The sequence below is a fragment of the Canis lupus genome, chromosome 30 (genome assembly GCF_011100685.1).
Source record: "Canis lupus familiaris isolate Mischka breed German Shepherd chromosome 30, alternate assembly UU_Cfam_GSD_1.0, whole genome shotgun sequence".
NCBI classification, from domain to species: Eukaryota; Metazoa; Chordata; class Mammalia; order Carnivora; family Canidae; genus Canis; species Canis lupus.
The window spans coordinates 5117132-5140170 of NC_049251.1; positions in this window are offsets into that span (position 1 = coordinate 5117132).

Here is a 23039-nt window from a genome sequence, read left to right on the forward strand (position 1 = left end):
ATTCCCACACAAACAAGAATTGCTAAACTCTTAATAGCATCCCCATGGTTTTACTTCTTACGATCCCTTCACTGATTTCATCATAGTTCAAGCATAATAAGGAATCATCATTTGTCCTCAGAAGCACAAACTGAATGAGGCTATTTCTACATTCATAGAAGCCTGGCTCTGAATTAACTCTTTTGTCAATCTACCTACCAGCTTTCTGCCAGCAGCACAACTGCTGTCCATAAACTCTTCCTATGCTGGATAATTACCACAAAGCATCCAATTCTTTTCCTAGTAAACTTTAAATTCCATAATTCTATCAATTTGTTACTAAAAAAAGGCTGCTTTCTGCTTTTAAAACACACTTAGCCTTAGGTCACATTTTGCAAAAGATTATTTTAGATGCTGCTTATCTATAATCCATGGATTTTTTTCTGATTTAATGAAGTACTATATATCTGTATGAATTCATACCTTTTTTTCAGTCACATATAACAGAAGCCTCCAAATAATTAAGGCTGGAACCAAAGGACTCATTCTCCACACAAAATAAGTCAAGAGATATAGGTAGGCCAGAGGTGCTATGATGACTCTATTTTTATCTGTCATTGTTAGCACGTTTGTATACTGAAGTCTACCTTATGGATCAAGATGGCTGGCTCCTGGAGAATTTCAGGCAGCAAGCAATAGGAATAAGGGACCTGAAGAAGTATATCTTCTGCCTGAGTTGGCCTCCTGGAATTTATATATATCACGTTCACTTGCTTCTCACTAGCAAGGGACAAAGGGAAGTGCGTGTAGTTGCAACAGAATAAGCAACCTCTAACTTCTCTCATAACATTTTTACCTTTCTAAGGTCCTACCAGTTGAGTCTGTATATTAGAATGCAAAGTTCACAGCCTTTGGAGTCAGCAGATCTTGCTTCAAGTCTTGGATCTGTCCCTTACAAGGTTGTATCACCTTTGGCATGTCACTATCTCTGTTTTATTTTTAAAATGGAGATTCTAACACTTACTTCACAAGGTGAATATGAAAGAGAAGATGATATGCATAATGATGCTTTACAAACAGTTCCTTTCACACGAGTTATAATTACGTTACTAATTTTTAGTTTGTAAATTTGAAAGTATTTGTTTTAGCTAAAAGGACTATGAAAGGAGAAAAGAATCAATACAATTATTCTATAATCCTGTTGTCTCTAAGGTTGTTTATACTTAGAGAATGCAGGAAGAAAATATGAACACTCAGATCCCTATTAAACAAAAACAAAAAAGTATATAGAGTATTGAGCCACAGAAAAGTTGTCAGTTTAACAGAGTAGGCAGGGAGTCTGAGGGGCTGAAAGCAAACTTTCTCACTTCACAATCTTACGGGAAATCAGTGCTAATGAATAAGCAGTTTCATGTACAGTTCTCATAGTAGAGAGTGCTGATTGCCTACCAATATTAATCTCCCTTATTCATCTTCCAAAAAACCTTGATTTTATTCCACTATCATCTGTCCATAGAACTGAATTACAATATTCATTACAATAATATGGAAGCTTATTAGTATTTTCCATCAATTGGTTACGTTGGCCAAATATTTTACTCATCTGTCTTTCTCTAAAAAAGGCCTATGGTTAAGGAAATTTTCTAGTATAATTAGTATGATACAATGATAAGTTGCTAAACAATGGTGTACTTCCCAAGAGGAAATACTCAAAATTAATGCCTGTACAGTAATTCATTTGGTTTAATTTACAGGACTATGAAGTTCAGAGAACTGTATACTTTTGAAAAGGAAAAAATGTTATTTCCTTGAAAATTTTCCTTCAGTATCTTCCTTCTGAGTTTTTAAATAAGTGCCCATCTTATATTGACTTATATTGACTTATGTGACCTGCTGTATCTCTTTCCTAAAATGCCTCTGTCATGGACAAAATGCTAATACCTTTAGTATATAAAGCTTATAGAGATAAAATAATGTAAATAACAAAGAACTACATAGATAAAAAGATGAAGAAGATAGATAATTCTCTGGCATAGAAAAAAAGTGTTTCAAAAAAAGAGAGTAGTCAACCATATTTTAAATTCTGCTGAGAAGTCAAGTGAGATGTGGACTGAAAAACGGTCACTGGAACTAGAAGCACAGAGACTGTTTCTCTCCTGGATGAGTGTGTGATTTTGGTGGAAATATGAGGCAGCTGCCTGCCTGAGACAGACTAGAGACCTAGTGGTAGCTGAGGAAATGCAGACAAGGAAGACAGACAATGCTTGTAAAAAAGTCTGTGAAGATGACAGAAGAGAAGCATCAGCACGTGAGAGATGTTGGCTCCAGGTAGGGAATTTGCTGGGGACATAGTAGAGAGAGGGAGCATAATCAGTTATGGAAGTGCTGACAGCAAATGGGATCTGGAGCACAGGTGCAGAGTTGTACTTTATAGAATGGAATGGATATTTCATAAAATTAATAGTAGTGATGTAGAAAGAATGGCTACAGATACACATACATTTTTATACTGGGCAGTGGGAAGCTGAAGCTGTTTCCAACTGATTTGAGGGGGAAAAAATCCAGTTTAAGGACTGTGAAAAGAACAGTAAAGAGGAGAAATTACTGAGTACTGAAAATATCCGTTTTTAGGAAACCAAGGAAAATATTTAAATATTTCTGACATTCTTAATATGATTAAAAAATATTTGGTCCCTAAGAAACAGAAACAGAACATCCTAAGGAGAGAAGAGTCTGATATACAAAGCAACAAGACAAAGTACGAAGTGAGAAAAATGAAAAGACCTAAGTAGAATAAAATGTGCAATAGAAAAATTCAAGTCTGTTCTGGAGTTAATAAAGAGCAAACTAGAATATTGCTGTGGAAGCCCAATTCAGTAATGCGAAACAACAACAACAACAACAACAAAAGAAAACCCAGAGATTCTTTCCCAAAATGTAGAAGAACAAAGAGATGAAAATAGTAAGGAAGAAAATAATGCATGTGAGAGATAGGCAAAGGGGAATTCAGCAGTCAGGTGTTCTGGAAGAGGAAGCAAAACGATCAGAGTAACAATAATCAAAGATGTGATTGAAGAAAATTTTCTGTGGTTAAATACTTAAATATATTACTTTTATGGTCATATATAAACAACTCATATGTCTCAGAAATAATCAATGTCATAATATACACATTTAAATATATTTATTGGAAACTAATTGAACGTGAAAATAAAAGAAATCCCTGCAAGTCTAGAGGCAGAATAAATAAATTTCCTACCAAAATATATAAGTCTGATGAGCATCAGATTTCTAATCTGCAAAGTAAAGCCGCAGATTTGAGTGGGAAATGTTATATCTCGAGGATTTTACCCAGCCAGGTTTTCCTTTCATATGTGCTACTGTATAGAAAGAACATTCTCAAATAATAGGCCTAAGAAAACATAGTGTCTTTACAATCTTGGGTAAAAAAAGAGGAACTTATAAAGGAATAAGAATCAAACTAGCACCAGACTTCTCATGTGCAACACTGAATTGCAGAAGATAATTCAGCATTGCATTCAAAGTTCTGAAGGAAAATGATTTTATACCTCGAATTCCATATTCGGCTGAACTATCAATCAAATTTGAGGCAAGGACTCAGAAAATTGACATCAATTTTCTTGTGGAAGAAGGAACGTAAGGAGAGGAACTAACACAGGTAACTCAGGGGTAACGAAATTCCAGTTTAAAAAAAGCAATAGATTGATATGAAAATAAGCAAAAGTGTAGATTAGATTTCCCTGGGGACTTGGTACAGTAAGAAGCTAAGGAAAGTGGAATTTTCCCCAAACCCCCCCCCAAAAAAAACAACAATAATTCACGGAGAGCCATTAGAATAATACTTAAAAAATCCTTTAGATTCAGAAATTTGTTGGTTATTTTATATTTTGGTATCTTGGACAAGTACATGTCAGTGGAGGAATAGGTTATAGATTACAAATATGTCTTGTATGTAAATCCAACAATTTGTTTACTAATCTCTATGACCCCTTCTAGCATTGAAAAAAAGAAAGTTTAAATGGGATTTACTTATTTTAAGGAACATGTTTGCTTTCTGAAATAATTTAACTAACTTATCTAAGAATAACAGTACCTCTAAATACTGATTTCTTGAAATTTCTATTTCAGATGCCTTAAAATGATGCTCCCTCAGTGTGGCAAGCAAATATAAAAGATTCTGCTCCTACTAAAAAGGTGTTTGGTTTCAACTTTCTGAGTGATCAAATTTAGCAACCTCTTTGTATATTGAAGCAAATCAAAGGCACAGAAAGGCCCAGGGAAGGGTGGGGTGGGGTGGTCAGAAGATTCATTAAAACTTTGAGATTATTAATATTTTACTTTCTGTTGGTTGTAGAGAGGGTGATATTTACAAATAATGAAGATAGTAGTTGTAATATTTGGCCATGAGAAAGAACAACACTTGAGAATTTGAACACGTTCATCCATATGCACACACATGCACACATACATGTGCAGGAAAGAAAAACCAATGCTATTTTTTATCCCAGCTCTTCTTCCTGATAATATTAAAACTAACCTATCAAATTGAAAAATCATTAACCTAATATATCTTTCTTTTCAGCAACAAATCAAGTGGCATGTTTTCATAATGACTGCATTTTTAAAATTTTTTTTATGACTGCATTTTTTAATTTACTAGGTTACACAGGTTATTTGGAAAAAAGCACAACTAAAAAAATTCAACACCACATCATCGAATCTTGCTTGGGAATCTTGTGTGGCTAAAACGAAAAAGATGTCTCAAGTAAAAAGTATGAAGAAGATGAAGAAAAAGTTGAGCAGAAAACAAGTATGATATTTAGTTATCCCTCAAATGTTAAGACTTGGCTGTATTATGCAATTCATAAGAAGCACTTTACACACAGAAAGCTAATTCCATGATTTTAATTATCCTCTGATATTGGCTATTGGCTGTCTTGTAAATGGAGTTCATAAAGCAGATCCATAAATAAAGCTTCCTTTCTCTACCCCGCACATTTCACTTTTCAGTTTTCCTTTACCAGAGTACCCACTTCGTACTACACACACACACACACACACACACACACACAGAAAAATCAAAAGCAATACAACCCAAATGCTCCTCTATCCATCCCAATTGGGTCAGATTTTAACTTCATTAAATTGCTGTCATATGGTGGCTGCTGACATATATCAGGCTTGGAGAGCTTCACTCATCAGGTATTCTCTAAGATTGTTAATAAGAACAGCAACTCTCATTAGGGGTTCCCCAAAACCAGCTAATTAAGGGACAAAGGTTGCTCAGATTGTGACAATTACACCTGTAAGGTCCCTGTAGAAACACCCAAATCTCTAACAAACCTATGTTTGGTTGCTTAGTACAAGAAATAAAGAGCTCGTCCATTAAAAAAAAATGAGAGGCAGAAACTGTCAACCATTTGAAAAGCTTTACGAAAATGATCATCCAATTAGTGGCTATGATCAAATCAGGCATGAACTCTCTCTGGATGGCTCCATAATTTTCCTTCTTGCATGGTGTAATTTCATATAGCTCAAATGAACTCGTGAGAGGTAATTCAGTTCCAAACAGTTTTCTCATCACTGCTAATTATACTAATACATTGAAATGCCTCCTACAAAATGCATGAGCCCTTTAAGCCACCTCATTAATGTGATATAATTTTTGCCAGAATATATATCAAACCTATTATCACCACAGGTTTTCTTCAGCATTTTTTTTCAAAATGTCTATCAAAAGCTTAAAAAGTAGATTTCTTTGGGCTAGTCGTCTCATAATTAACTGTTTCTTTGAACTACTGTTGTCTATTGTAGTATTTTAGCGGTGCTAACAGTCTTCAATATGATATCCCCCAGATCCACCAGTTTCTTTTTCTTTTCTGAGTATTTGATTCCTTAAATCTTTTCCCCGTTGTAGCTGATTCTTTAAATGGCAAATGGTGCATGCAATAATGTGCAAAAATGAGTTATACAAACTGAAAGCAGGGGTGTAAAAAGAAGCATCATCTGAAACTAAAATAAAGACAGATTTTATGGTATTTATGTCAGTTAATTTAACTGCTGGTAGGGGCTTTTGTTGAAACATGAGTTAGTTCCAGTGTTTAACCTTGCAGTATTAATTTATGCTTTATGGCCTGAGTACTTTATCATTCCCTCCTTGGGAAGACAGTTATCTCATTAGCCAGAATTTAATGAAATGCAAGGATACACTTCTTAATTTCAAAGATTACTATAACACAAATCAGGTGTAAATCTCAGACTGACTGCCCCTTCCCTTGCCTGTTTAAAAAAAAGAGAGAGAGAGGGGTTCATTTTGCAATCGTATCACAGAAATTCATCTGGTGGCATACATTTCATCACAGCCATTCTAAAGGCATCTCTCATCTGTAAAAGTTGGTTTAACTTTGCATCCGGCAATATTGATGGCCCTTTAGCTACTATAAAGTTTCCAGGGTTGACAATTCATTATTCATCATCACAATTAAAAAATAAAATGTTGATAAGATTACCAATTCCCTAGACTTATTCAAGCATGGGCATGAACTCTCAACCACATTTTGACTAAACTCAATTTCATAGGTAGTACCAATACATTTTGTTACAACTGGGTTTTCCAAGTTAGCAGATGTTTTCATGAAGAAGACAAACATGCTCTGAGATTTAGAATTATTAAATAAACAAATACACATCAGTTTAAAATAGAAGACATATTATCTGCCCTAAAGAAGCAAGAATACTTAGGCTATAAAACTGTCTGCAATGACCTTTGGTTTTTAAGAGTTTTAAGACATCAGAATATTTAAATCATGTACCAGCTACTTGCTGATTCTGGCACAGATTCTCCCCTTGCGTGTTTTGGCTTTTCTTCATGCTGTCTCCTTTGCTGAAGTGCCTCTTATAGTCTGTTAGATCATGTATAGCACAATTCTATATAATGTCACCTGAATCACCTACGATGATGTTTAAATTTGAGAACCTTGCATGGTATTTAGGCTTGTTTGGAAATAGATGAATGAATGGGTGGTGTATAGATATAGTGAATTTTTAAATTAATTTTAAGCATATCTCTCCTAAACAATGAGAGAAAAAGCAGTTTATATATTGACTATACCAACAATATAAAATAAGCAGAACCTGGCAAATGAGTGACTCCCTCTGATGTATTATTTTAATTGGGGGAAAATATTTCCCAGGAATTCACAATAACTTAAAATCATACATTTAGCTAGCTATTCTCTCTCTCTCTCTCTCTCTCTTTTAGCTAGCTATTCTCTTGTGCAAATCTCTGTAGTGATATGTGGGTGTGTGCATTTCTGTTTAAATACCTGCTGAAAACTTATATTTATTATCACAGATACAGGCTTTTTTTTTTTAAGGAAATGGACAGTCAGCTCTTGAATAGAGATGCACGACATTTGGCTAACCAGCTACAGGAATTCTTTTTCTATATAAAACATGGTATAAAGTGTTGTAAATGACATTTCCCTAACCCAGAACCAGATTTCTTGGAGACGTGGTGTGGTACCTTGGTCAGAGTGTGGGATTTGGATTTAGTCAGATGTAGGTTCAAATTAATGGATTACTGGCCATGTAATGTTAGAGAAATTACTTAATTTTTCCTCATTTGTAAAATGAGATGAATAAAACCTACAAACATCTTTTTTAGAATAAAATTTATTTTTTGGAGCAGTTTTATATTTATAGAGAAATTACAAAGACAGTACAGAGTTCCCATATAACCTAAAACTAATTTTTTAAAAAAGATTTTATTTATTTATCCATGAGAGACACAAATAGAGAGGCAGAGACACAGGCCGAGGGAGAAGCAGGGGAGCCTGACACGAGACTTGATCCCAGGACCCTGGGGTTACACCCTGAGCTGAAGGCAGACGCTCAACCAGCTGAGCCACCCAGGCGTCCCCCCATATAACCTAAGACTAAGTTCCCCTGTTATTAACATCTTACATTAGTGTGGTACATTTGTCACAATTAATGAATCAATACTGGTATATTATTATTAACTAAAGTCTACACTTTATTCAGATTTCCTTAGTTGGAATCCAATGTCCTTTTTCTGTCCCAGGATCCCATCCAGGATATACCATTACATCTAGTCTTCATATTTCCTTAGGTTCCTTTTGACTGTGACAGCATCTCAGACTTTCCTTGTTTGTTATGACCTTGACAGTTTTGAGATATACTGATCAGACATTATTCTGTAGGGTGTCCTTCTCTTAAAATTTATCTGATGGCCTTCTTAGAACTGTGTTTGTTTGTTTTTAAGAAAGAAGATGACAGTGGTAAAGTGCCAATTTCATCACATCATCTCAAGGGTACATACTAACAACAAGACTTAATCACTGTTGATGTTAACTTTGATTACCTGGCTGAGAAACTCAGATTTTAAACAAGATTATGGCAAGTAATATATGTGAAAACATACCTATACAGTGCCTGAAACAGAGGAGGTACTCAGCGATCCTTGATTTTCTTTTCTCAACACTTGTATTAAGTTGGTATGATTTTTTTTGTTCAGTTAATATATTTTGACTTTGCTACAACAACGTACATTACAATGAAGTTTTCAGGATGAACTGGGTCTTTAAAGTGGAGGGCTTACTTTAAATGAAGTACTAAATAGACATTGTTAGAAGAAAGTCTTACTTATTACAAGGGCAGTTCAAAGGCACTAACCCTGAATATTACAACAATGCTCCAATATAATGTGGTTAACTATCTACTCTCAAAGTAGACATCACCCATGAGCTACATTACAAACAGGTATTGCCTTCCTTATTTCCACCCACCAGTTAATCAATTTTTCAGGATCTACAACCTAATAGAAAGAAATATCAGGCAAAGAATTTAAATTTCTGGGTTCTCTTCTTAGTTCTTTCAGCACATTTCTGCTTGGATTCTAAAAAAAAGTAACATGTTTTTCTCTTGACCTACCTAGGCTTATCATTTATTTATTCACCTGAATTTGAGTAGTTACCATAAACTGATTTTCACCTTTGTTGATCTTGTTCTCTGGCCACAGAACCTGAGCATATGTACTCTGGCCTTTCACTCCATAACTATCATCATGCCTATCATCGTTGTACAATGTCTATTTGCTCAGCTAGACCATGAGTTCCTTAGGAGGAGGGACCAACTCTTGTTTATGATGTATCCCCAGCAACTAGCACATGGCTGGCACACATTAGTATTATAATACTTTTTGAATAGGTCAACGAATTAATTTTACTAATTCACTAGTAATTAGAATTTACTTTCATATTTATTTTTAATTTAATTTCTCAGAGCTGTAAGATGGGTAAGCAGGCTCATGGAGGTTAAACGATTTTCCCAAAGTTATACCAGTCTGGCTTGGTGCCAGGACTTGATAAGGCCTCTTTTGATTTTTGTATCCAGTGTCTTTCACTAGAAAACGATGCTTCTAATCAAGACATTATGCCAGACAATGTGAGGTGTATAAAGATATATAATCATAACTACTTCCATGGGTCAAAGCATAAATTAATGTATTTTGAAAATACTATTTTTAAAAAAGGTGTTATGGAAGTATAAGACATATTAATACTGAGTGTTGGAAAGGCATTATTGATATAAAATAACTATATATATATATGTATATATATTTTAAAAAGTCTTCAACCGATCTCTCTCAAAGGGTATGCTTAATGTATGAAGAGAGCTTAGAGATTTACAGTTAGAGCCCAGGCCTGGCTTGTGAGCTGGGAACTGATTGTCTTTCCATGTAGCTCCATTGGATGAGTTCCTCTGATGTCCCCTCCAGCCCCAGTGCAGCTGGCTTTGAAAAATTCCAGGAATTTCGTAATAAAGCAATAGGAAGTTAGACAATCATTGTGATTTATTTCATTTGAAGGACTTCAATTATTTTTAAATTTTTAAGTGAGTGTTTGGAATAACATATGTTGATGCTCACAGGCTATTAAATAAGCATGAGTTACTTAGCTGAAAAATAATGCAACCTTGATTCTACATTGCTCCCTTTTTAATTCTGACAACTCTCATGCTTTCTTCTCTCAAGGGCATTACTCCTCGGATACCCAAAAAATTGGGCAGTTGGTTCCATTTGCCTCTTTTCAAGTTGGGCTTATTCAGAGGAGAGTGACTGCGTCTGGCTCTTTAGACTGTATTAAATGTGAAATTGCCAGGTCAGCCTGGTTTGCAAACATCACTGTTTTCTCCCTTCAGGTCTTTCTCAATTAATTGTAATTCTTCAGCTACCTTGGATCAGGCCACTCACATAATATGGAATGTTTGTTAATGGCAGTAAGCACTTTAGCTATTGATGCCTGAGTAGGATCACAGTTTGGGATTCATCGTATTAACTGGTTATTAAAGAAGTACAGTATTTTGCTTTTGAGAGGTTTCTTTAAAGTCGGTAGTATGCCATTTGCTATTCCATTTATTAAAGTTTAGGAATGTACTTAAGGATCAAAAAGAATGGAAAATAGACTATTTTTCTATCTGGATGCATGATTGTCCTCTTGGGTTATCTATAAATCATTTATCTGTTGGAAGATCTAAAAATAATAACAAAAGGGCTGTTAGGAAACACTTTGCAAAGAGACATAAAACCATATTTGATTTTTTTTAAATTAAAAGTATCTTTTGGCACCTGGGAAGGTAGTAGGTTGGTCCCAGTTATGGTGACTTAACTTCAAAAAGTCATTCCTTGTGAAACTCAAGCTGCCATTTGTCATAGAAACAATACTATGATACAGTTACCTTTCTGAAACTTTGCACTGCATTCTTATCTATCTGCACTGCACTTCAGGAAGTAGACAAACATTTATTATCCTAGATAAAAATCCCAACAGATAAATAATTTAGCTGTTTGCCTCCAATAAACAGTTTTAATTCATTCAATGGGTTATTCAAGTTTGCCAAGTAATCAGAGAACCTCCTGATTTTTGTCATATGCTTTGGAAAGTATTTCAATAGACAGTGGATTTACTCTTCCAACTTCAATTTTTCTTAGGCATTTCCAATGATAAATATTTTATTTAACTGATTTCATATGAAACAGTTTTGAAGTGGAGATTGTGAAGTTTAAAAAGAAAATAGATGTTGGAGTAAGATGGTACCTTTTATGAGGAGCAGAAAGACTGCCCATAAAGGTCCAATCTTGACACTAATTCTGCATCACACAATTCTGCATCACACAATTTGACCATTAGCTCTAAAAGATCTCCCTCTATATAAACAAGATGGAATTTATTTCACATAATCTCACCCCAGTTGCATTAAGTTTAAAATGTTGATTTATTTGGTTGGACTACTGACAAGTGTAGACTGAGCTGACCATAAAACTATATTTAGATCTAATTCTTTGAAGGGTCAAAGGATGACAATTTATCCACTTAGTCTTGTAGGAATTAATTTTTCGATTTGACTATTCATAGCATCATTAATGAAGAAAAGCTGCAAGAGAAAACAGACCATTTTCAGGAATGTGATTCAGAACATTAACACCTTAATTTACATAAAATTAGTTACATACTGCTGCAGTAATTTAATTTGTTTGACCAGTACTTTGCAACTGTGAAAAATAGATTCAGAAAGGCCAGACAACGAGTTCTACATATTTTCTCCAAATGACTAGTCTCAGAATCATATGAAACAGAGAGAATTAATTACAAGACAATTCAGAATACCGTAGTGGCAGCTTTGAAATGCACAGATTAGAAATACATTCTTCTTCTTTTTTTTCCTCTTTCAAAAATCTTCATAAAATGCCTGCTTCATGCCTGAAATAACTTCCATATTTTCCCCAGGTTTCATTACAGTTGCATAAGTAAAAATAATAAAACTGAAATTGTATGATATGCATGGTTGCCAGATAAAAACCTGAATCAATCTGGGTTTACCAACAGTAATGTTACTGAGTATAACCACAAGCATAAGTAAGGCCCCAAATAGATACACTAATCTCATAGGTGTTAACCTGTTAAAATTCAAAACTTAACTATTCTTATTTCTTCAGAAGCCAATTATAATTAATTTGAACTTTAAATAATTAGATGATTGCCCTTAAAATTAGTCATGTGTGAAAATAACAAAGTCCTTCTTTTCCTATATTTGTGTTTTTCCTACTTCCTTACGTGTCAAATATATTTTGTACTTTAAAATATCTCCTTATAATTCAAAACTTTTTTTACTATCATTTTCAGCGAAGGCTGAACTCAACACTTCCCTATAACATACTTTACACATAGGTCCTCCCCACGATTCTGCAGGTAGGCTTTTCTTAAACCTCTGCTTTATCTTAAGTATCTACTTACAGCCAGGTTTGATTAACTGGGGTAATCTTTTTTTTTTCATATTTCACCCCCAATACTTCTGGGTTCAAAGATAAATTATATGGTTTCAGCTCTGCTTTATATTTTCCATATAATTAGGAAAATAATTTGGTCCTTTTGTCTATCACATGCCTGTCTGCAGTGATAACACTGATAGGGTCAAAGGTAGCTGAGGTGAATGTAGAAGGTAATTGTTATCCAAAGTTTTATACTAACAAAAGTTATTTCTTTTTTAAAAGATGTTTTGAATTGACTAATTGAATTGATTTTTTAAATATATAGGACACTTCTCAGATTATTATTGGTACTCTCTTTGTCAGACAGTTTATAAATCATTTGCAATGCAGGAAAGGATATTTAGTCTTGTCACTCACCTGTCTGTACGAGAATGGTGAGGATTAAGCAGAAAAGAAGTGTAAAACTTTACAAATAATTTTCTCTTTTCTAATATATCTTTTTCTAAATTCTAACTGGATCTAGACTATAAATCAAAGAATGTCTTTTAAGTAACTCTCTAGTCATATTGTCATGCAGATAGCTCTTCCTAGTGACTTTCCAAAATGGAATGCAACATGGTGACGTGCTAGATTTGATTTTGGTTTTGCTATTAGCTAGCTGGGTGACCTTGGGTAAGTTCACTAATAAAATTTCTGAGTCCTGGTTTCCTCATGGGTGAAATGAGGGTTTTAGACTTGATGGTCTGTAGGATCTCTTCTGGTTCACTAAATTCAGCAATTGATACAATACTTTTATTTGTCTGTTTGTTTGGTACATTTAATTTTTCCTAAAGGATGGCGAAGCTGAATGTAGACACGATTGTGGACATGGCTGTGGTAGAAGGGCAGTAGCATTTTAAAAGGTAAGTTTCAAAAAATAAGGTAGAGTCACAAATGAACATAAAGACACACTGGCAGTTGCCTTTGCTATATTTTTCCCAATCAATTTTTGACTTTGGTCTTCTTTCCAGTGGAATCCCAAGATAAGAAGAGGGCTACAGAAGACATTTAGTACCAAAATCCACTTTTTCCAGATCTATGTTTTGATAGTGTAAACTTGCCCCAAGACTATAGAGCAAGACAAATCATGTACTGTCTTTTGAATTCAGTGGCCTTATATTATAATATCCTGCCTTCCTCTAAAGTAGTGATAATGATGATAATAATAATGGCCACGATAGTCGTAAAACATCGGATTCCTAAAATACAGATATAATGGCCATTCCTGTTCATTTATTTATATCATCATATTATTTTTACTACTTAGAAGGTTCCTTCCCAGAAATAGTACATGCCTCCCAATAAAGTTTGCTTCAAAATAAACCAAACTTCAGGAGAATCAAAATCAATGAAGATAACTTAAAAAGTAGAAGATAGTTTCTACTAATCAGCTCTCTGGTCTAGTCCGCAGTATTCCACAAGCGCTGGAAAACTTCCTAATCTAGTCATTTGTCAGCGTGTAGGTCAAATGATTTGCTGAATCTCACTTTCATCGATCAGATGCCATTTAGGGAGCATGCGCCAAACATTGCTGATCAAATGATAGCTTCTACTTGAATAATACATAGTTTCTAGTCCAAGCTGTAATACACGGACGCACACACACACTCTCTCTCACTTTCTGAAAGCTTGTCAAACCTATAATGGAGTAGATAACCGAATAAAAGAGCAAACTTCCATCGTAGCACAAGATAGTAACATGGAGAAACTAAACTGTTAAATCAAATCCGTGAAATTCATTTTCTTTGTACAGCATTAAAATATATTCCATAAAATGGCAGAGCAATCCAATAAAAGAACAGGCTCTGAAAAGAGTAATTTGTGTGCAACAAGGTTATACATTTAATAGAGTTCTCCTGTAGTTTTGATCACATTTAGAATTCTATTGCTTTTTGTTAAATTTTCTTAGATTTTTTCAAACTTTTCATCATTTCTTTGAAATATATGAACCTTTTAATGTATAGATAATTTATTCAGCACCTACATTTAAATGCTCCGTAGGCGTAATTTTTCTATTAAGTCTCCTTCTACAGCGGCTTTCACTTTGTCTCAAATAGATTACTCATTGTCAACAAATTATAACAGGACTGATCTGTTAGAGTATCAATTCTTAGGTTCATTTCAATATTTTAACTATTTGCATAATAGTTTCGCAGGAAGTGAAGCTTCTGTGACTCATTGTTTCAGGAAAATTGTCGAATACATTTAATATTATTAATTGTTACATCCGCAATAAAGCAGAAAATGATTTCTTATAATATGACCTTATGAATATGAACATGAGGCTGTTTATGCTCCTGTATTGTTATTTTTCACAGAAAATATTTAAGCAAATTAAGGGTAATTAAGTATGAATGAAGATAGTTATGTTATTTTTCAAAATGAAACAGACTTTCAAGTTGCTCTCAAAACACAAGCAACTTTATTTTTCCAATCCCTTTTTTCTATATTTACTAATATTACCAATTATGAAGATTTACTTTACCTGGAGTAATATTTTGCTTACAAAAATACATAAATATATTTGATACTATGTTAGAAAATATAATTTTATCTTAATATGAACTACATGAAAAGTTGGTCTTCTTTAAGCCTATAGTAAGTTATTACTTGATAAAGAAAATATTTTTCCATGTAAGGACATAGTGCCTATAACAAGAAATGGGTTCTTTTTAAGCACTCTAATTTGACTGAAAACTACAAAGAGAATATTTTCCTCTTGCACATTTTCTGCATATTTTTCCCTCTTTTAAGTGTATATTGGGCTGTTTCCAATTGAATTAAACTGTGGCATGGAAGTTATCAATCAAATGTAATTATTTTGGGCAAAACAATATCACACATTAAATTAACATGTGCAACAGGGGAAAGTGTCAGAACATATCAGTTATTCCAGCTCATCTCTTATTGAAGCAATAAAATTCTAGGAACATTGCTTTGGGCTTCCTGGCCCTTTCTCCTCAGGTTTGCTTACCTCAATGGCTACCTTTGTGTGTTTTCTACACAGGATGCAGAAATGGGATTCAGAACAAAACTGCCTCTAACGTCAATGGTACCTTTCTTCCTGGCATTACTAGGAACCTTTAATTTCACTTTAGGTGGCACAAACTGTTATTTTATGTGTACAACTTTGGCAGATCGTGATCCAGAAAGCAAAGCATGATTTTGAAATTTCCTGCAAACCATTTCCTCATCCCTCATCCTTCTCAACCTCATACATCCCATGTGTGGCAAGACTCTAGCTGCCCAGGCTTCTGCTGTGACATCCGATGGAGATCTGAGTTTTTCCCTGGCACCCTAATCACACAAATCCATCCTGTCTTTCATTCTTTGAAAGTCTTTTCTCTTGCAGAATTTTGCTGCGCATGTAAAAAGTAAAACGAAACAAAGCAATGAAAACAAAAAAAACTGCAGAATATAACTGTGACTAAAGCCTGCACCTTCATGCATTCAGGGATAGCAGCACATGCCAAACTAAGCAGGGAGTTAGAGTGGAGATATCAAGTGCATGGTACTCTCCATCCCTACACATCTAAACATGGGAAGCGATCTTACCATTCCTTTTATTAAGTTTACTTGAGGCTCCAGATGCCCTTCTAAAACAACATTCCAAGAAGCTACTTCCAAATTGTTTGAATTGACTCATAAATTGAAAACAATTTTTCTGAGTTAATGTTGATCACAGCCATGTGTTATGTTTACACTTTAACAAGAGGCTTCTGATGGCAATGATTAAATCCAAATGAATGGATAGGAATGCTAAGCACGAAGAAAAACTGACATTCCCAGAAGAGTTTAGGGAGAGCTTCTTAGTCGAGCTATGCCAATTATATGAAATGCTAAAATAATAATTCTTCTGTGTGAGATTTTACAAGTAATTTATCTAAATAATATAGTCATTCCTTCTACTGTGCTCTTATGCAATATGCATTCCTCTAGGATACCCTTTTTTACATTGTGTTATAGTTACCTGTTCCCATCTTTTTTCCTTTTTCATTGATGGATTCTGTGCAACTTGGATATAAAATCCGTGGTTGTCACCTTGTAATACTCATCTTGGTATCCTCAGCCCACGACTTGGCATATTATAGTTGATCACATAGAATTGAATTTAGTTGAATAAAGTAGCCTTATGCAACATAATGGCTGGAAGGGATCTCACATACCATCCAAATTCTCCATCTCACTTTACTGATGATAGGAAATAAAAGGACTCACAAAACTGGCTTGATGTCAGTGCCTGCTAATGGCCTGATTATAAACTTTTCAGGGAGGACTTCATGATCCGATTCCATTTGGCTCCTCAGTATTACCTACTCCCACTCCCAACTCCACTCACCCTGACCCTGGTTACACTGACCTTATCTCTGTTTCTAATACATGCTTAACTATTTCCCAGTCCCAAGTCTTTGGGGTCTTTGTATCTTCCTAGAAGGCTTCTCCTGCCACTCTTCACCTGTGTCAATCCTACTAGCCCCTCAGGACTCAGCTTAATATTCATTTCCTCCAAATGGCGTTTCCCTGAAGCCTCAGTCCAAATTTGGTTTCCCAACACATCCCTCAAGTTAGTCTTTCTTTAAAACACCCCATTCTTGTTCTTCACAATTCTCATTTTTCAACTCTATAGGTAATGTCTATTACCATGATTAGATTATATGCTACATAAAATCAAGGATATTTCTTTTCCATCATTGTATTCCCAGCATTTATTTCAGTGCCTGATGTTTAATACGTACCCATTAAATTTTGTTGAAAAATTAGAGTAGCAAGTTAATGTCAGAATGACAGCTTGAAGCCAAGATATCTATTCTTACCCATTCTTACCCCATAATGATGGCCTTCCATGAAAACCTATAAATGTAAGCTGTATTAGTGAGTTCCATCATGAAGGAAGGGTGGTTTTAAATTTCACTACCTGTAGTGTACACTTTTGTTCAGATTTTTTAACCTTGATTTAGTGCTTAAAATAGTTCTTTTTGAGAAGCCTTTGGAAGTTTATTTTATGAGAATTTATATCAGGAGTTAAATTTAGGCAAGTCTTAATCTTAAGTTCTTCTTACCCACACAGTGTGAAAAGTCCTCCATGACTACAAAAGTAGTAAGCCCACCCTGTACACAGCATGACAACATGTTATAAAGTTAATAGAGAAATTAAGTCTCAACTCCATTACTTCCTTGCTTTCTGATGCTGGATAAGTTTCTTAAATACTTCCACAGCTCGATCTTCTTACCTGTAGAACAGAGGCCAATGTTAGGGTTAACCTGCGGATCCCTGGGTGGCTCAGCGGTTTTGTGCCTGCCTTTGGCCCAAGGCGTGATCCTGGAGTCCTGGGATCAACTCCCATGTCAGGCTCCCTGCATGGAGCCTGCTTCTCCCTCTGCCTGTGTCTTTGCGTCTCTCTCTATCTCTCTCTCTATGTCTCTCATGCATAAATTAATAAAATCTTAAAAAAAAAGAGTGATAGTTCTTAACCCTTATTCAGCTTCTCACTTCTTTATTCTACCTGAAATATAGAACAAGATTTGTCTCACTAAGCATGTGTTGATGAAGAAATAACTTAGGATGGCCCATATGGAATAGGAAATGATCAATGCATTCTGGTTGCTATTTCTAGTAGTATTATTTTGAATTCTCTATCTCTACCATCTATATATCATACCAATGACAGTGTCTGATACAAGGTAGGCCCCACTAAATGGTGGTATGATGCACTGGAATGCTTTTGCTAAATAAATTGCCCCATAAAAGTTCAATGCATTTTCTTTAATAAACCCAATCCTACAAGGTAAACAACCGGATGCTCCAACTATGGAGGCTGGCTCTGACACAGTATATTTGAAGACTGCTGGTAATTATTCTCTTTAATTTTCCTAATTCTACTCTAATTCAGTATCATAACAAACAAAATAGACGAACATAAGAGGGGGAAAAGAGGAGGCAAACCAAGAAACAGACTCTTAATTATAGAGAACAAATGGAGGATTGCTGGAGGGAAGTGGGCAGGGGGATGGGTTAAATAGGTGATGGGTATCGAGGAGGGCACACATGTTGGGCACTGGCTATTGTCTATAGGTGAAGAATCACTAAATTCTACACCTGAAACTAATATGACACCACATGTTAACTAACTGGAATTTAATAAAAACTTGAAGGAAAAAATAAAATGAATAGAAGGAACTTTGGATTAAAGATTTTTCTGAAAGATTTTTTTTAAAAAATCTGATTCATATATCAGCATAGCACAGTTCAATGCTGATGGGGTTCAGGGCAGGGCATCCCAAAATATGTCACGTTGGCATATTGATTATTTTGAATTAAAGTTACTTAAGAAACAGCCAGTTCAAGAGGAACACTCTGACCTTTCTCTGTCTGCCTGAAATTAGGAAATAAATTCTCCATTTGAAGGGTGCCCTCCCTACACCAGGAGGGTGAAAGACATCCTTATGATCACACATAGGGAAGTGAGGGCCAAGAAGCTTCACAAAGAAACCTTGTTACCTCATTATTTTGCTACATCAAGCTCAAACATGTCTTGTCAACTCTTCACAACTTTTTTATCCTTGTCTAAAAGGTATAAAAGCAATCCATGGCCCAATCCTTTGCTGTTCTTCTGTTGGAGAGGATGGCCTTGGAGATGGTGCCTAAGATCTGCTGCATCTGCAGGTTTGTTGGCTGTGTTCACTGGTCAAGACTGTAGACCAGTTTGAATCTGATTATGGCAATTATGAGGCACACCTTCAGATGAAGGGTGACCAGGAGATGGTATCTGACTGCACCAGCTCTTCCTTTGACAAGTAATTGCGATGATGAATCCAGAGGACAGCTGGGTCTCCGAGTGGCAGTGAGTCAGTATCTTTAAGCCTGATGTGTATGGAGAGTCAGTCACTAGTTGCCTACCCCAAGGAATCGTGAAAGAGCTGAAAAGTGGAGCACAGTGCATGGCTGCTGGCATCTTTGCTCCCCACCTCCTGCATCCGCTTATTTTTTGTTATGGAACTAAATGGGAAGAACTTCAAATACTCCCCACCTTCCAATTCTGAGACTCAGCAGACCATTGGGAGAGCACAGTGTGTCCCTGAACCATCTTACTTTGGACTATGGGTGGGGGTGCGGGTGGTTTGGGTTGGTGGATTAACAGAGACTGAATTGTATGGTGGGTAGGAGACCAGGTCTGTGCCCTGACCCATGGGTGGGACTCTGGGTCGAATGCCAATCAATGTGAACCCCTAGGAAAGTTCTTAAGCCCATAGGGAAAAAAAGTATAAAAGCTGTCTGCTTTGGTCAGTTCTTTGAATTTTGTATCTCTATGAGCACATAGAAGAGTAAAATTTATTTTTATCTGCTGTTAAAAAAATAAATAGGGATGTAATCAAATCTCTTTCACAGTACTTGTTTCAAAATATGGACAAATACACATATACTTTAATAAATAAGAACTGTATGAATCAATATGTGCTGGTCATATACACAAAACAGAAAAGTTGGGAATTTTTTAACATTATACATATGCATACTGACAAAAGGAAGCAATTTTGTAGTTTCCAAGATGTTTTCAGGGGATCTCCCCACCCCTGGCACCCTATTTATTTTTATCACTCTAGAGGATTCTTATTTGTAATTTGTTACTTTATTATTTCAAGACTTATTGTAGCATCTTGGTAGAGGATTTGTTATGATTTCTTAAGGGTACTGGCATACTAGTTCCTAAGTTTAAGTATGCCATTTTCCAGAGTTAGGTATAAATTATAAAAATTTGAAGCTATTAAATATGATACATTATATATTTTGGTTGTCATTATCAAAATATTATAATTGTATTTTATATGGTAGATGCCAAATGATACTCATTCTTGTTAGGTAAACATCATGAATCTGAAAAAAACGTATGTGGCCTACACACATCAGTTTCACAGAGGATAGGTGGTGTCACTAAGTTGTTAAGAGCACAGGCATTGACATCAAAACTCTATTTCCTCATCTGTAAAATGGAGATAATGAATAGTGACTGTTTGATGGAACTGATGTGAAGATTCGATGAAATAATGCATGCGAAGCATTTAGCATACTTCTTGGCTTATTTTAACACAAAGTAAATGTTAACTTCACAATCCTGCCTGGGGGACGTGAGGGGGTGTGAAATACATTTTGTGGTGTAAAGTATAATAAGTGCTGTAAAATCCAAGAGCAGAGACATGAGGAGGGGACATCACTTCTTTCCAAATCCATCTGTGAATATTTGTGTAAGAGAGAAGATTCCCAGGTAATGGAGTGGGCTTGGTCAACTAAAAGGTCAGGAGGCTCAAAACCTGGCAGAAGGTTGGAATAGGGATTGGGAGGAAAGATTGCACATTATAAAAAATGTGCCATGGGATTTGATGCTTATGAAGTGCAAATACTCCCTTGTTATAAGTTATCAGTGGCTGCTGTTGATTTGAAATTTAGTGACAAGCCAAGATGTTGCTACAGTCAGATCTTGATCTACAGAGGCAATGGGTCCAACTTCTGGAGAATGTTTTTTTCCTAACTGGCAGTAATTTAAGCAGTGTGAAAACCTGTGCAAATGCTCTTTTTGGTCATTATACTTCCGTGCATCATCGATAATATATCTGGAGCTGGTAACACATTAGCCCTGTTAAATTTATTTGTTTTTCACAAATCATTTTTGAAAATGTCCACACTTTATCAAGGCAGCTCCTTAAATCTAATATATTTATCATATGGAGTTTTATTTATTAAATTTTATTTGCTGTCAAGAGAGGCAGACATGAATACAAGGTTTAAAAAGATGTCTATTGATGTGAGAAAAAAAAAAAAAGTAAGTCCTGAGGTGGAAGCTCAGTGAGTTGGAGAAATGTACGCATCCCCCACATTTAATCTTCACATGACAAAATGCATTATGGTCAAAATAGGATCGTCTCTAAATCAAAGCTTCCTAACATTCTAAAACCTGCATCATATAAGCCTATGCTTTCAGTTAGGCTATTTTTTTTTCTTCCTATGAGCAACCATTTTGTCATAAATGCTACTAGGTCATTGTAAGCCTCTTCTTTCTTACAACACTCTTTTATATGTGGTTATTTCAGATACATTAAAGCCAATTATAATTACCTTGGCTATCTAAAACAACACCTCCTTATGCAAGGAGGATGTGATATACGGGGTGCAACATATACTGGTGTCAAAAGCAAGTTATTTTCATCAGACAATTATAGTTGTCTTTGACATCAGGCCTACATTTCCCACCAATTAGTACAAACTGCAGGGTGCAACGCTAGAATTCTGCAGTGCTAGCAGCTAGTGGTACTGAGTGGAATTTAGGACATTTAAATACTGTAGGGTCCAATAAATATTCTGCTTTCACTTCAATTGGTTCAAATCAATAGCCTGTGTTGTCTGCACATCATTTTTCTTCAGCAAGAAAGTCTTTATGGATTTTATTTTTTGTTGGGGTATTAATTCTTCTTGTCAATAAAGTGCTTAATTTTCATTTTCACTCTGTGTCTCTCACTGAACTATTCATCAGGCCAACCTCACCACTGCTAGTGGGGATAGTGGTGGAGGTCACTAGAGGACTTGTGTAGGAAAGAAGTGCTCAGGAGTGAAAAATAAAACTGGCTGCTGCTTCTTCCACTTCTTCTTGCACCCTGATTAATTGTATAATTATTTGCTATCCTTTAAAATCATTCAATTGCTGCAGTATAACAGTGTAAACAAGTGAACTAAAATGGTGTTGGTTGCATTTTTAAGGACTTTATTTCTCATTTGAGAAATATATTGATGAAAATATATGTGACTCTATGATACCAGGACCGAGGGATAAAAACTGGATATATAGAAGACCAATCAGTTATTTTTCCTATTTCACACCTAGAAGCTAGCCTAGATCACTTTTATTCATGAAGTTGAACAAACTGATCAGCCATTCTGGTGGTCTCTAAAATAATATTTGCGCCCCATCAGTTTCCAGCCCAATGTTAGATATTATTACAGGAATAGTATATGACAGGTCTCTGCCTTCAAGTTGTTTAATCTCAGATGCAATTGTCTTGGTTGATGTCACTTATGAGACAAGTATTTTTTTTTAACTTTCAGGATTTTAAGTATTATATAGTCAGCTATTTTATTTTAGATTTGTTTCTAGAGTTCAAGTATTGTCATGTAAGCTGAGTCTCTTGGGACTTTTGTAAAAAACTATGTAAAAGAAAGGGATAAAGCCACTTGCCTCCTTTCAGTTGGGATCTAATTCCCCTTCCCAAATACTAAGTATATGGACTCTCCAAAATTATTCTTTAAAAAAATAAATGTAATTTAAAAACTCAATAGGAGAGAATATCATTAGGTGGCATTTTAATGCATGAACAGTATGATCTGTAGCAGTCATCAAAGATTATAGGTGGGGCACAGAGCCCCTGTGGAGTGAGGGAGAAAGGTCCTGCTGAGCTATCCAACCAGTAAGAGTCCAATGCAGACTCAGACAGTTCATCTCTCCTTCTCAAAGGCTTAGAGACCACCTTCATACTTCTTGAGCTCCTTCTGCTCTTTTTCCTCAACAAAGTTTATATGTATATAGAAATGTATGTATGCACTAAAAAGGAGAAATGGAAAGATGCAGTGGGCCGCACACAGTGTACTAGGGATTTCTTCATGTATTCTTTCAAAATTTATTGTTAAGAAGATACTGTGAGTTTGACAAGGTACAGGTGAATCAGA